Genomic DNA, 15,181 nt, shown 5'->3' on the forward strand with positions numbered 1-15,181 from the left:
TTTGGCCGGACAACTTGTGTTTGTCTCTCCCTAAAGCTTATGGCCCAAAGCCAGACCAAGGCACCCTATATAGCACAGTTTGCTTTGTCTAATGAATACATTTATCTCATGTTTGGGACAACGACGGCAAACCATTTACACTAGCAGATTCCTCTGACCACAGCTGGGCCCGTGTCTTAGAGCAAAACCCCCAATGGTTTAATTCACTCATCCATATTCTCTCATATTATTACTCAGGGTGTCAAGTAGCAGTTAAGCTGCTTCTAGTTTTGAGACTAGACCTCCTTTAAGGGTCACAGAGCAGTATTTTAAGGCTGGAAAAGTTTTCAAACATTTCTTTCTTTGAAAACAGCAAAGATCAAGACGGCTATTAGAACTCTTTAGAGTTCAAAAGAGGAGGACTGCATTCCTCATGAACAACAGCCGAGTAGAGAAAAGCCAGCATGTTGCTGAGGGCACTTTTGAGTCCATATTCTCACGGCCGTATTTATGTAAATACTAGAGCTGTCAAAATTAGCGTGTGAACGCATGCGATTAACTTTTTCAGTTTTACACGTTCAAATTATTTCACCCAATTAATGCAGCACCTGTTTTTTCTGTCATCCTTCGGCCAGCGTTACATTATATGATCACCCTCGTATTCATGCAAATGCTTTTAAACAATTCAAGTGTGACAAGACAAAAGAGAAAGCCCGGTCTTTGAATGTCCTGTCTATGTGACACACACACACGGCGCACAGAAAGATGTGTCGCATGCACAGACAGCGCACCAGAACCGAGTTCTCTTTTGCGCTTGAACAAACAGCAAGGAATTATGTCAGAATGAGTATTTTCATAATAAAAGTCTAAAATGAGTTAAAAAAGTCTTAAATTAACTTAAAGAGATCTGCGTCATGTTTAGCAGCGGCAGATCTTAAAGTGACAGCAGCTTAATAAACCAGTTGCTGTGATGTCTGTCATTAATGTTAATTGAAAAACAATTGGAACAGAGACAGCTGTAGCTTTAATAAGGATTACTATGTATTTAATTGATTGTTTATGCATTGCAGACTGTTTGATCATTTCTGTATATTTCCTACCTGTTAGACAGGTGGGGTGTGAGATTTATTATAATGGGTTAATGTTTTAAAGGGGGGGTGAAACACTCAGTTTCAGTCAATCTCATGTCAATCTTGAGTACCTATAGAGTAGTATTGCATCCTTCATATCTCCGAAAAGTCTTTAGTTTTATCATATTTATAAAAGAAATATGGGCTGTACCGAGTCTTTCCCGAAAAAACCGAGCGCCTGGAGGCGTATCGTGTGGGCGGAGCTAAAGAATGACAAGCGCGCAAAGCGGTGACGTCCTCAAGCGTGGAGAAACCCATGCTATCTCAGCTAATACAGAAAATGATCCAGAATCAAATCTGAGGGAGAAATAAATTGAACAGGAGAAACGGCATCATCAGTCCGTCTCTGTGGTATGTAAGTTACTGTATTTAGTGGCCTCTCCACATTTCTGTGTCTTTACTCGCAGTGTATGAGGACATGATTCGGTTTATGGACTATTGTATGCGACTAGACCTTAGAAGTAGCAAGCAGAACGGTTTTGCACGTCAGAATACTGTAACGTTATACAGAACAACAATGGAGTAACCGTTAGCGCATTTGAATGACGAAGCACGCGATCGTGTCGTTTACTGATGTTTACTCATGTGTCCGTAGCCAAAAGCACAGACATTTGAAGCAGTTTAACTCACCGGCTGCTTCCAAAGCAGGACCGAACCTTTATCGCTGGGACCGCTCCGTCAAAAACACACTTCTTTGGTATGATTTGGTAAAGTCCTGACAGCAGTGGCGTGTAAATCCATTTTGAGACGCGACTGAAACAATGTTGTGAAGCTTCCCGTCATTTCTGCGTTCAAATCGGTTCAAATGCAGCGCTGCCTTCCCGGAATGCTGTGCTGAAGCGTTGAAGTCGCTCGACGTCACCCATAGGAATAAAGTGGAGCGCGGCGCGCCACATAAGTGTTCACGGACAACTGGATCTGCATCTGAGAGACTGTTTACGGCGTGCTCTAGTCACGCTTGCGCGCGCACCCTACCGGGAGAAGAGCCCGTACGGCCCATACAAGGACCTTCCGATCTATTAACGTCAAGTAGACCCATACTCGAAAAAAACTCGCCGAAACTTGTGAGAAACCGGAAGGAGTATTTTTGACACAGAAATACTCCATCAAACGTCCAACATTAGTTTTTGAAACTTTGTCTATGTTTAGGATGGGAATCCAAGTCTTTAACAGTGTAAAAAGCTCAGTATGCATGAAACAGCATTTCACCCCCCCTTTAAGTTTACAAATCCTAATGAATTTTGACATTGATATAGCTTTCAATTATACTTCAATGTTGAATGTCTATCATTAATGTAAAAAAAAAAAGAAAAAAAAAAGATTTTGCTAGAAACATCAGTAGTGCTTTGAGTGATATTGGCCTTCATTCATACAATTGTGTACTTTAAGTCTTTAAGTTGCGTCTAGATTAGTTTGGAGAGTAACTGCGAAATGATTACAATATTTTTTTTTAATTATTATTATTTTTAATCGCCATTAATTACAGAAAAAATGTGAGATTAATTTGTTCATTTTTTTAAAATAGATTGTTTCCACTAGTCAATACAAATTATTTGGACACTTTAGCCACATTTATAAGTTTATGAATCTCTTTGCATTGTTTAACAAATTATTCAACCAAGTGTCATTCATTATAAAGAAATGTATCATAAGCATGTCATATAATTAAAGAAAAACATTTGAAAAAAAAAAAGAAGCTCGTTAGACTTCAATATATAATTGAAGACACTTTCTGATTGTCAGATAGTGATGTGTCGTTCATGAACGATTCGTTCATTTTGAACGAATCTTTATTATGACTCGGGACTACCGAGTTGTCTCAGATAGTGATTCGTTCATTTTGTGTTGACCGCGCATGCGCATTACGAAACATGGCCTCTGAATCAGCTCTGAATCTCCGAATGATTAGTTCTTTTGAGTCTCGGGTTTGAGTCTTTCGTTCTTCCTGTTAGTCCCATAGAGTCTATGCTGTCAGTAACGGAAACAGAAAAGATTAGTTCTTTTGAATCTCGGTTTTGAGTCTTTCGTTCTTGCTGTCAGTCCCATGCTGTGTGTGTGTGTGTATATATATATATATATATATATATATATATATATATATATATATATATATATATATATATATATATATACAGTAGTTGATTAAAAATTAGTCTAATTGAATTTGTGATGTTAGACTTGAATAGTCAATATATTTCCCATATTTGTATATGTCTGATATTAACTGAGAATAGTATAAAATAAAATAAAAATAATAACTACGTGCTTTTTACTAAAAAGGTTGTGAACTAGTGTTCTATACGGCGACAAGTCACGTGACAAAAGAACGAACGACTCAAACCCGAGACTCGATCAAAAGAACTAATCTTTTCTGTTTCCGTTATTGAAAGCATAGACTCTATGGGACTAACAGGAAGAACGAAAGACTCAAACCCGAAAGACTCGTAAGAACTAATCATTTTTGTTTCCGGACCTGTGTCACACACGGTCCGGGCGGCCCAGCCCCCAGATCTGATCAGAGTCAGACACAGACGAGTCAATAACGTCTCGAGGAGCTCGAAGACACGAGAGGCGGAGAACAAACGTGATAAATATGAAGTTGCAAGAGAAAGAATGTTTTGGATCAGGAGGTGAGGTGAACAAACAGAGTTAGACTGCAATATCCTGACCCAACAACTAATCAATTAATTAAACATTCCAGTTTCTTATAATTTGGCTTTGGTTGCAATACCCTATAGTTTATTTTTATGTAGTTTTAAAATGTAATCAACATTTTCATAAGTACTAGATGTGTTGGGCTATTTAACATGTCATTTTGGTGAAATGAACGAAATGACTCGAAATGACTCGAAAAAAGATTCTTTCATTTTGCTGAACGAGACTCAAAGATCAGAGTCAGTAAAATGATCCGAACTTCCCACTACTATTGTCAGACATTAGTGGAACATGTTCGAAGTTAATGTGATGAACTACTCCGGAGGTTATTCTACGAGGACACCTGTGTGAACTCGAGAGGAACTGACTTCAGACATCCACTGAAATGGGACCTTGGGACCTGCTGATTAAAAGTAATTGCAAAAATGGTTCAGAAAAGTGAAGCTAGCTCTGAAAAAAAAAGGTCTCCCTTTTTTTGTGCAAATTCCACGTGGTTTGGTATTTTATTAATTTAAAGCAATGTTTGTTTTTTAAGCATGACGCAAGTGTCCAAAAATGTATCAATAAACCTTTTGGGGCCACTGTGTGTTCTAAATAAGCTGTTCATAGACATTTAGGCTGTAAATATACTCATGATGTTCTTTTCAAGAGTATAAATTCAGCTCTGTTTGAAATTATGGAGCGAATCTTCACTCAAAGGAGAAGAGAAGCGCAGCGGCGTTTCACATGTTTTCCTAGAATGACATAAATCAGAAAGCACTTCGTTATGAAACAGTCATAATGAAAACTGTAGGAACGCCTTGCATTTAACCAGTGAATCTTCAGCGGGATCAGCAGTCAAATCAAGGCCGCATGGGGAAGAAAGGACACCACCTTGATACACGACGAAGCAGCGAAATTGTATATCCGCGAAAATGTAAAGACTTAAGGTAACAGTGTCAGATAACCACCTGAGGACCTCTACGAACAGATCTAGTGAGTGCTAACAAGTGTTCATCAAAAGCCCATGAGCTGAGTTTGACAGATGGCATGAATTATTACCAGAACTGTCATCAAAAAAATTCTCCCCTTTGTTTTGGTTTTCGACCCTTTCATGCACGTTTTTTTTTTTTTTTTTGCCATGCTTCTTTACCATCTAGCTATCAATGCAAGATGTCAATTAACAATTAATGAATAATTAAATAGCTAATTATTACAGCATTAAAATAAAAATAATGCGCATTAGTGCAATGTGCCTAGCCAAACCACACTTACCAAGAGTCTCATGACAAGTTTTTAAAGAACTATTTTCCTCTCCCTTGCGACCCCACAGAGGATAAGTGGTTTGGAGAATGGATGGAAGGGTTTTCATCCTAAACATATAGCTTATAAGTAACTCAAAAAAGGTAATTTGCATTTATCATTCAGCACATCATGTAATTAAATAAATAAATAAATAAAGACTTAATTGCCAGTTAAATTTCTCGCATATGTAAACCTATAGCATGTGATCATACAGCCCACTATTTCAAATGATAGAGTTTAGCATTAAGCGTTCCCTACCAAACCGCTACAAGCTCTGGAATCCTAGAGTGTCAGATTATTTTACACACTGCGGATGAGTCCAGTCCAGCCACAGATCCCTGGCAATTCCTGTGGTGAAATCAGTTCAAACTGAATTTCCCGATCACAGAAGCAGGTCGCTGCTGGAGCCGTGAACATCAAGGACACGTGCACATTTCAACAGGTGATACGAACTGGAATGCACGGATCAACAAGCAGAATATATGTCTTGTACATACACAACAGCGTGCTTGTGGGATTGCGGTGTGATTTAGCACTCGCGTAATCCAATCACTGCTTTCTCTTACTTGTGTTTTTTTTGGGAGCCACATCCCTCTGAGGGTGTATAAGAGAACGGCTTTACCTTCCGCCAACGCCACTGAAAGATCCAATCAGTCATCTGCGCTTTAGGGATCTGTAAAGAATGAATAGTAAAGACAGACAAAATGTTATAAAAACAAATATAACAGGTATACAGAAAGATGGTTTAGTTAAAGGCAGCCGTTTGGGGAGATTGGATCAAGAACTCCAAGTAGTCGAAAGTTAAACTTGACTCTTTTCCTCGAAACGGATGAAAATGACCGTGGGGATGCTGAGGAGCCCAGCCTCTAAGCACCCACTCCATCTGTCTCATGTTACCACAATTTCTTTAATTGGCCCAATTGAAGCGCAGTCATTGATTGGGGCTATTTGCAGACAGGGCAAACATCTCAACCTCCTCAATTATCTCATTGATTACAATAATGCGGAAAATTGCCCACGGAGAGCTGGACAGTAAGTCAAACACCTGGCCGGAGCATCAAACTCCACCGTTTAGATGCAGAAGTGTGGACATGAAAAGAGCGCAGCTGTCAAACCACGTTGAAGAAATGAAATCCGAACAATTCATCACTTCTTCTCACCGATTGGAAGAGCTCATTCTCGATCTCACAGGAAACATCATCTGTTTATCACACTGTGGCATTTTGTTGAGTTTCCAAAGCGCTCATTGCTCGCGTATTCAAATATTTAATGGAAGAATGTTGCTTCGTTTCCATTACAAACAGCTCTGTTTTGAACCGTTACCAGATTTACATTTTTGTTCAATTACAACAGATAGTTTAGTAGAAAAGGGGTGACAGCAAAATGACCATGTGGTGATCGGCATATCCGTCGGTTGCTAAGCTCGCAGAGGGTCAATATTTTATTCTATCAGAGATAAACTGCAACATCAGATGGAAGAATTTAGGCATTGTTTACATTAGCTGTGCCCTCCTAATCCCCATTACCAGAGAGGAATTCACAAGATGGCTTCCAAGCACAACTCAAAACACATGGATCCGACAGGAGGAGCTCATAAATTAAGAAATGACTTCATTTTGCGCTCTTGAGTCTTCTCAGAGCTGCTAAACTTAGAAAAGAGGCGGGGCTGTGGGCACGGACACTGTCATTTCAATATGTTTTATTCAAAACGAGACATGAGGGATGCATTGTTGTCTGGTCTTGTTCAAAATGAAAGAGAACGGAAGAATGTGACCCTTCATCAGCATATGAAATCTGCTCTAAAGGATCGCTTTAACAAAACCATTGTATTTTGTGAAGATTTCCAGAAGAAGCTTAAAGTATCTCCTAGGCTACAGAGACACAAAATGTCTTCAAGATGTCCATCAATCCACAACAGAGCAACATTGGCTCAACTCAAAGGAAAGAAAAATCACAAATAAGATCTCTTTAATATAATGAAGAAGAAAAAAAGATATTTTGTCTTGTTTTCCAGTACAAATATCTAAACAATCTTAAATCAATATTGAAAAGTAAATGACTTAAGATATTAAGGGCCAGATTTACTAACAGCTTGTGCCAATGCAAACCGTCTTTTAGGGTGTACTCACACTAGGCTCTCTGAACCGCGCCGGAGCGCGTTTGACTCCCAAAGCCCAGTTCGTTTGACAAGTGAGAGCGCTCCGCTCCGTGCCCTGACATGGTTTGTTTGGTCGGACCTGGCACGCTTGGAAGAGGCGGGCCAGAGTGCGGTTCAGTCGGGCTCGAGTGCGGTTCGCATGCAGTATGAGTGCTAACCGGAACAGCCCTATTGTCGTCCTTACAACAGCGAACACCAAATTATTACTACTTGGATACACTTTTTGATTAAATCAAGTATATTTCAGTTTATAACGGTCCTGGTTATCACCTTGTTGATGAACATGAACTGTAGTTTGCGAGTAAAGCTGTAAATTCCTCTATCAAAGTCAGCTGCCTCCGCAGTAATCTTCTGATTCGTGAAGTGCAGTCAAGTGAAAATCGATGAAAATGTGTGGCTGACCTTACTTCATATGCATTTGTAGGAGTTTCCCTTTCAGACACAGAATGTATGGGAGGAGAGAATTTAAATTGATCATGCAAGGGGGTTTACTAAGGTTTGAGCTCCTCAATTTACAAATGTAAATTGATTCAATAATTATTTGCGCTGGAAACACAACAAACATACTGAGTAAGAAAATGATTTAATATAAATCAAGTCCATAACATGGCTGCATCCGAAAACTTTAAAATCCTGCCTTCGGAGGATGCCTTCCAAGGTATGAAGGCATCTTTGAACCTCTCACATTGTACATCATAGGACCACCAATTAGTAGCCACGATCACAGAAATCGTCACAATTTTTAACGATATCATTCTTTCGTCTGGGACAGCCGAAAATCGTGCAGTGTATCCCAGGTTTAAGATACCTTTGTGCCAAACGTTGCCTGCAGAGTAATTCGCCCATAAGGCATTAGGACAACAATCAGCTGCCCAACCATGGAGATCCACTTTTGCGACACGACTGAAGCGTGATGTTGTGACGCTTCCCGTCATTTATGCGTTCAAATCGGTTCAAAAGCAGCGCAGCCTTCCCGGAATGACATGCGAGCACGTTAAAGTAGCTTGACGTCACCCATAGGAATAAAGTGGAGCGCGGCGCGACAGAAGTGTTGCACAGACAAATGGATCTGCACCTTACACTTTCAGATGCACTGCATGTTTATAGCTCCAATCAACTCCAAAACACCTGCCTCAAAGTCTCTAGTAATCCTAAAGACTTTGATTAGCTGGTTCAGGTGTGCTTAATTAGGGTTGGAGTTAAACTCTGCAGGACAGTGGCCCTCCAGGAACTGAATTCGACACCTTTATCCAAGACCAATAAGATTATGGGGAGCAAATAGAGACATGTCTCCTCTAGAGTTTCACAAGAGACCTTAACAATGCCAAACTCCAAAATTCCAAGACCATATTACACATGTAATCTACATTAATTTCACACTCTTACTGCATGTTAACAGTTGAGCGATTATTTGTCCTTGTAGGTGAAACACCTAAGACAAAGTCAATAATGAAATGAAATATAACCAAGACTCCATTAAGTCTCCTGAAATATGAAAGGAGGAAACATCTGAGCAATAACATTTTCCTCAAAGGCTCATTTTACAAATGATTTTAGTATAACAACTACATACGCCACGTGCAAATGCAAAACCGTATGCGTTTGGCTAAATAATGTGTTACACCAATCAGGGAGCACGCTACTGACCAGGCAGCAGCCAGAGCATTCACATGTGTTAAAGATTTTAAAGACGCTGGCTCTGTGTATGTTTACAAAAGAGTAGGTCCTCATTAATGGACCATTAGTCATATACACAGTAGTTTGATTTGAATGTCCTCCATTTATCTGTGTCAGCGCTCTTTACTCCGAGAGGGCTCATGAGAACACAGGCATGTCATGTGTTGCATGTTACTTTAGTCTGTACATTATCTTGCATCTTTGTGTCTGGTAAAGATTTTAAAGACTCTGGCACATGTCATGTTTTTGTAGGTCATTCATCTGGTCATTTGTTATGTGAAGTGGTTTAAGTGATGTTTGAACCAGTTGGTCTTTCCATTCGCACAGCAAGAGACGGAAAGTCAGAGTAAATATTGAAATGTCTTTAAATGTAATTGTATTGCATCAATGCACTCTTATATAACAAAATTGTATTTGCGTTATGAGACAACGAATCAATTCATCATCATTGGAGGAAGAAGGTTTTTATTTTATTTTTTATTTTATGTTTTCAATGAAAGTCTAGGGTTTAAATGCACTCATGTTGAAAAGTCCAATGTAGTTTTTAGTGTTGACTTTCATTGAATGGACAAAAACAGTTAAAACATTCTTCAAAAAAATCTTCTTTTGTGTTTCACAGAAGAATTTGTGCAAGTTTCGAATGAGGGTGAGTAAATAATTTTGGGGCAATCTAAGTCTTTTTAAAAAAAAATTATCAGAAATTTAGCCCAGATCCTCTTACTCTTAATTGTGGATAATATATGCCTGTGCAATAAGCCTACACTGTCAGAAAAAAAAGGTACATTGCTGTCACTGGGGCAGTACCTTAAGGTACAAAACTGAAAATGTACTAATATGTACCTTTAAGGTACTGCTATGTAACTTTAAGGTACTAATTTGCACTCTTAAAATACCTTTTAAGGTACTAATAGGGGTGAGTTTTCACTTTTATACCTTATAGGGTACCGCCCCAGTGACAGCGGTGTACCTTTTTTTCTGAGAGTGTATGAATTAGTCACAAAATTTGATATATTACTTTACTTTCCGAGATGCATCAACTCTCCACTGCAGCGTGTGTGTATTCATAATTGCTGTAATGTGAATGTCACTGTGTTTAGAAACACCTGCACTGGCAATCTCTGACTGCTGTGTTCTCAATAGACAATTTGAGTGCTCGGAATCTCCCTTTGTGCTCCATCAAGCAAAACTCCAGAGACCACACACACACACACACACACACACACACACACACACACACACACACACACACACACACACACACACACACACACACACACACACACACACACACACACACACACACACACTTATAAACTTGTTGTTCTATTCCTCAGAAAGGAAAAGCATACACAGTTTTATGATATTTGCGATGTCAGTCTGACCCCAAACTTCAGCTGCTACTGCCTGGGAACAAGTAGAGTGAGCCAGAGTTCACCAGAGGTCAGAACAACAGCGCAGACACTCCTTAACAGGCAATAATAAACCAAGACAAAGCAGCAATTAGCTGTGGTCAAGAAATGAGTTATGAATTATGACATCAGAACTGATTAATACATGTCGCGGAATTTTATTTAAATGTTTATAATGATGTTCTAATGTTTAATGTTTATTTAATTAAAATAATGCTTGATATATAACCGTTCAAAAGGTTGGGGTCGGTTAGCTTTTCTTTAATACTTTTGTAAGAGGTCTCTTATGCTTACCAATTGGCTCAATACAGCGGCGTAGCACCAAATTTTGGGCCCTGGGTACAAACCATCTTGCTGGGCCCCCGTACCATGTATGTGTATGTATAGAAAACGTCTCAGGTTACGTATGTAACCCTAGTTCCCTGAGGGAACGAGACGCTGCGTCGAAACGCTGTGAGAACGCCTCTGCGTTAATGCGTCGTGAAGCGCCTGTAGAACCATTCCATCGGAAAAAAGATCGATCGTCGGCGTGATGACGTCATCGACCGGAAGCTATAAAACGTCCGTGAAAACAAACAGGAACTAACTTCTGATAAAGCCTGAAGTAAGTGATCACGGACACGCCGGGAGTATGGCAAAGCGACGCAGCGTCTCGTTCCCTCAGGGAACTAGGGTTACATACGTAACCTGAGACGTTCCCTTTCGGGGAACTCGAGCTGCGTCGAAACGCTGTGAGAACGCTTATACCCACATCGCCATAGGACCAAGTGTCTCGTATGTGTGAAGCCGAAGCGCACACGGTTACGAGAGTACCTGTGCCCCTACTGTAGATGCCAGGTCTAGTTCGTAGAACCTGACGAAGGTAGAAGGAGACGACCATCCGGCCGCGTTACATATATCATGGAGGGAAGCCCCCGACAAAAGTGCTTTAGAAGCAGCCATACCCCTGGTTGAGTGCGCCCGGACAGCCAGTGGAGATGGCTGCCCGGTAGCTTCATAAGCAAGTGAGATGGCCTCGACCACCCACTTGCTCATCCTCTGCTTGGATACTGGAGCCCCCTTCTTAGGGGGTCCAAAGCAAACAAACAATTGTTCAGTTTTTCTCCACAGGGCAGCTCTGTGGACATAAGTATCCAGTGCCCTCACAGGACACAGCAGATTTAACCTTTCCTGGTCTGACGTCATAAATGGAGGAGGACAGAAGGCTTGTAGAGTGATGGGGCCCCGTGGGCTCGTAGGAACCTTGGGGACATAACCCGGCCTGGGATGCAGAAATGCTTTCACCATCCCTGGCGCGAACTCTAGACATGAGGGCCCTACTGACAGGGACTGAATATCTCCTATCCTTTTAAGGGATGAAATGGCCAAAAGGAAGATAGTTTTCAAGGTGAGGAACTTATCCGAAACCTCCTCTAGAGGTTCGAACGGAGGTCCGGACAAGCCCCTCAAAACAATGGCCAAGTCCCATGCTGGGACCCTCGAGTGCATAACTGGCCTCAACCTTAATGTGCCACGAAGGAAGCGTGTAATTAGAGGGTGTCTTCCCAAAGACACTCCACTGCAAGGGACGTGGACAGCACCCAAGGCCGCCACGTACACCTTAAGTGTGGAGGGGGTCACCCCTGCAGAGAACCTCTCCTGCAGGAACTCCAGCACTGTACCAACCGGGCAGTTAACTGGATCCCACTGGCGTTCTCTGCACCATGCTGAGAAAAGTCTCCATTTCAAAGCGTACAGCTTCCTTGTGGACGGAGCTCTGGAGTGTAGGATGGTCTCTACGACCTCGGCCGAGAGACCCTCCTCTATGAGCCTAGCCCCCTCAGAGGCCAGGCCCACAGTTTCCACATCTCTGGGCGTGGGTGCAGGAATCTCCCGCCCGCCTGAGAGAGTAGATCCCTCCTGGTCGGAATCTCCATCGGAGAGCCTTCCAGGAGAGATATCAGGTCCGAAAACCATACTCGGGTCGGCCAGTTCGGAGCCACTAGAAGTACCTGGGCCCCGTCCCGGCGTACCCTCTCCAGAACTCCTGGAAGCAAGACAATCGGGGGGAAGGCGTACAGAGGCAGCCTCGGCCACTCCTGTACCATGGCATCCAGCCCCAGCGGGGCCGGATGGGTCAGAGAAAACCACCGCGGGCAGTGAGAGTTCTCCGCCGAAGCGAACAGGTCTATCTCTGCTTTCCCATAAACCTTCCAAAGGAGCTCCACCACCTCTGGGTGGAGTCTCCATTCCCCGGGCCTCGGCCCCTGTCTCGACAGGCTGTCTGCTTCCTGGTTCAGGGCCCCCGGGATATATACTGCCCTGATTGACAGCAATTTCCCTTGGGCCCACAGGAGGATCCGATGTGCCAATTTGTCCAACGGACGAGACCTCAGACCCCCCTGGTGATTTATATAGGCCACCACGGACGTGTTGTCTGTTCTGACTAGTACATGGTGGCCCCTGAGGTCGGGCAGGAACTGTTTCAATGCAAGAAACACTGCGAGCATCTCTAGCCGATTTATGTGCCAGTGCCGCTGATGTTCCTGCCATAGACCCTGGGATGAGCGACCACTCATGGTCGCCCCCCAGCCCGTGAGAGAGGCGTCTGTCGTTAGCGTTACGCGACGAACATGAGCCCCCAACACGGGACCCTGAGATAAAAACCCCGGGTTTTTCCACATGACCAGAGCACGTAGGCATCGCCGCGTGACTTTGATCGTGCGGAGCGGATTTCCCCTCGGGGAGAACCCTTTTGTTTTGAGCCACCACTGCAGTGGCCTCATGTACAGTAGGCCAAAAGGTATCACGTTGGACGCTGCTGCCATGAGACCTAACAGTTTCTGGAACCGTTTCACAGTGACGGCTCGGCCTAGCTTCTGTTCTTTGGCGGCTGCCAGGATCGATGCTATGCGTGTTGGCGATAATTGCGCCCGCATAATTACCGAATCCCAGTTCACACCTAGAAAAGTGGTTCTCTGAGCCGGAGAAAGCACACTCTTCTTGGCGTTCAGCCTCAACCCCAGCTTCGACATATGGGCGAGAACAGCATCTCGATGCTGAACCGCCATCTGCTCTGTATTCGCTAGAATCAGCCAGTCGTCGATATAGTTCAGTATGCGGATGCCCTGCAGACGCAGCGGCGCCAGAGCTGCATCCACACACTTGGTGAACGTGCGGGGTGACAGTGTTAGACCGAAGGGAAGTACACGATATTGGTATGCCTCTCCCCCGAAGGCAAACCTCAGGAACTTCCTGTGATGTGGAAGGATGGAGACATGAAAATACGCATCTTTGAGGTCTATGGTGACAAACCAATCCTCCGATCTGACCTGCGCTACAATCTGTCTGAGTGTAAGCATCTTGAATTTGAGCTTGGCCACCGAGCGATTCAATAGCCGCAGATCTAATATCGGGCGTAAGCCCCCATCCTTCTTCGGCACGATGAAGTAACGGCTGTAAAAGCCAGACTCCCTGCTGGGAGGGGGAACCCTCTCTATAGCCCCTTTTTGCAGGAGTGTCTCTACTTCCTGTGCCATTACCAGAGCCTGCTCCGGGCCCACCTCTGTAGGTAGGACACCGCAGAAAGGAGGTGGCCGACTCTTGAATTGAATGGCGTACCCCCTTTCTACTATCTGCAGGACCCAACGAGATATATTTGACAGACGTTTTCATTCGTCTAGAAAATCTACTAAGGGAACCAGCCTCTCGAGGCTGGCCTCTGGTGTATTTTGAGCAGCAAATACAGTGCCCTGAAGCGGCGGACCGGCAGGGAACGACTGACTTGACTGCTCGGGGGCCCCCCGGAGGGGGTGCGGACCACCCTCGGGTGGCCCGCGGAGACCGACTGCGCCCCGGCATTGCGGCGGGGTTGGCAGCGCGGCCCCCCGAGGGTGCCGTAGGGAAGCGGGTACCGTAGGCAGGGGTAAACACCGCTTCCCTATGGGGGGAACCACCCTCAGCGTCCTGACGCTTCTGGCGTCAGGAACGCTTCGACGAGGCCTTCTTGGCGATCAGGACTGTCCGCAGATCAGCCCTGCCCCTCGAAGACCTCGCCTGAGAGCGCCGCCCCTCGTCCCCGCGCTGAGGGGGAGCTCGAGTGGCGACGCTCTGCTTTTGTTGTGACCTGTGAGCGGAGCTCGTACTCGGCTTGGGCTGCCTGATGTCAGCGGCAGCCCCAGGGACCTGGACGCGGAGAGGGAGAAACTGCTTTAGCGCCGCAGCTTGTTTCTTTGACTCCTGGAACCTCTCGGTGACAGTGTGTACTGCGTCACCGAAGAGGCCACCAGGAGACAGCGGCGCGTCGAGCAGAAAGCTCTTCTCCCTCTCCTTGATTTCGGTGGGGTTGAGCCATAAATGTCTCTCCGTAGCCACCAATGCTGCCATAGAGCGGCCAACACATCTGGCCGTCTCTTTGGTGGCCCGGAGAGTCAGATCGGCTGCTGTTCTCAGCTCATTTATGACGTCACCCCCCACTTCATCGCGTCCATCTAAGTCCCTGAGCAGGTCAGCCTGATACGCCTGCATTATCGCCATGGTGTGAAGGCATGCAGCAGCCTGACCTGCCGCCGAGTACGCTTTGCCCACCAGTGCCGACGTTGTTTTCAATGGTCTGGTGGGCAAAGTCGGGGCCTTTAGGGACGATGCCGAGGAAGGCGAGAGATGGCTCGCGAGCGTCTCTTCAACCTTTGGCATCGCCCCATAACCGTAGTGCTTCAGTCCCATGATGTTGCTATAGACCGAAGTCTGAGGGCTGAACACACGGTATGATGCCGGTCTCCTCCATGATGTTGCCACCTCGGTGTGCAAATCATGGAAGAATGGCAGGCCCCGCCGCTGAGGTTCTGAAGCGCGAGATAAGGCAGCGCCCGTCTCAAACCCCTCTGCAACATCCAATTGTGAACCCCACG

Source organism: Pseudorasbora parva, chromosome 17, assembly GCF_024679245.1.
Source record: "Pseudorasbora parva isolate DD20220531a chromosome 17, ASM2467924v1, whole genome shotgun sequence".
Classification (NCBI taxonomy): domain Eukaryota; kingdom Metazoa; phylum Chordata; class Actinopteri; order Cypriniformes; family Gobionidae; genus Pseudorasbora; species Pseudorasbora parva.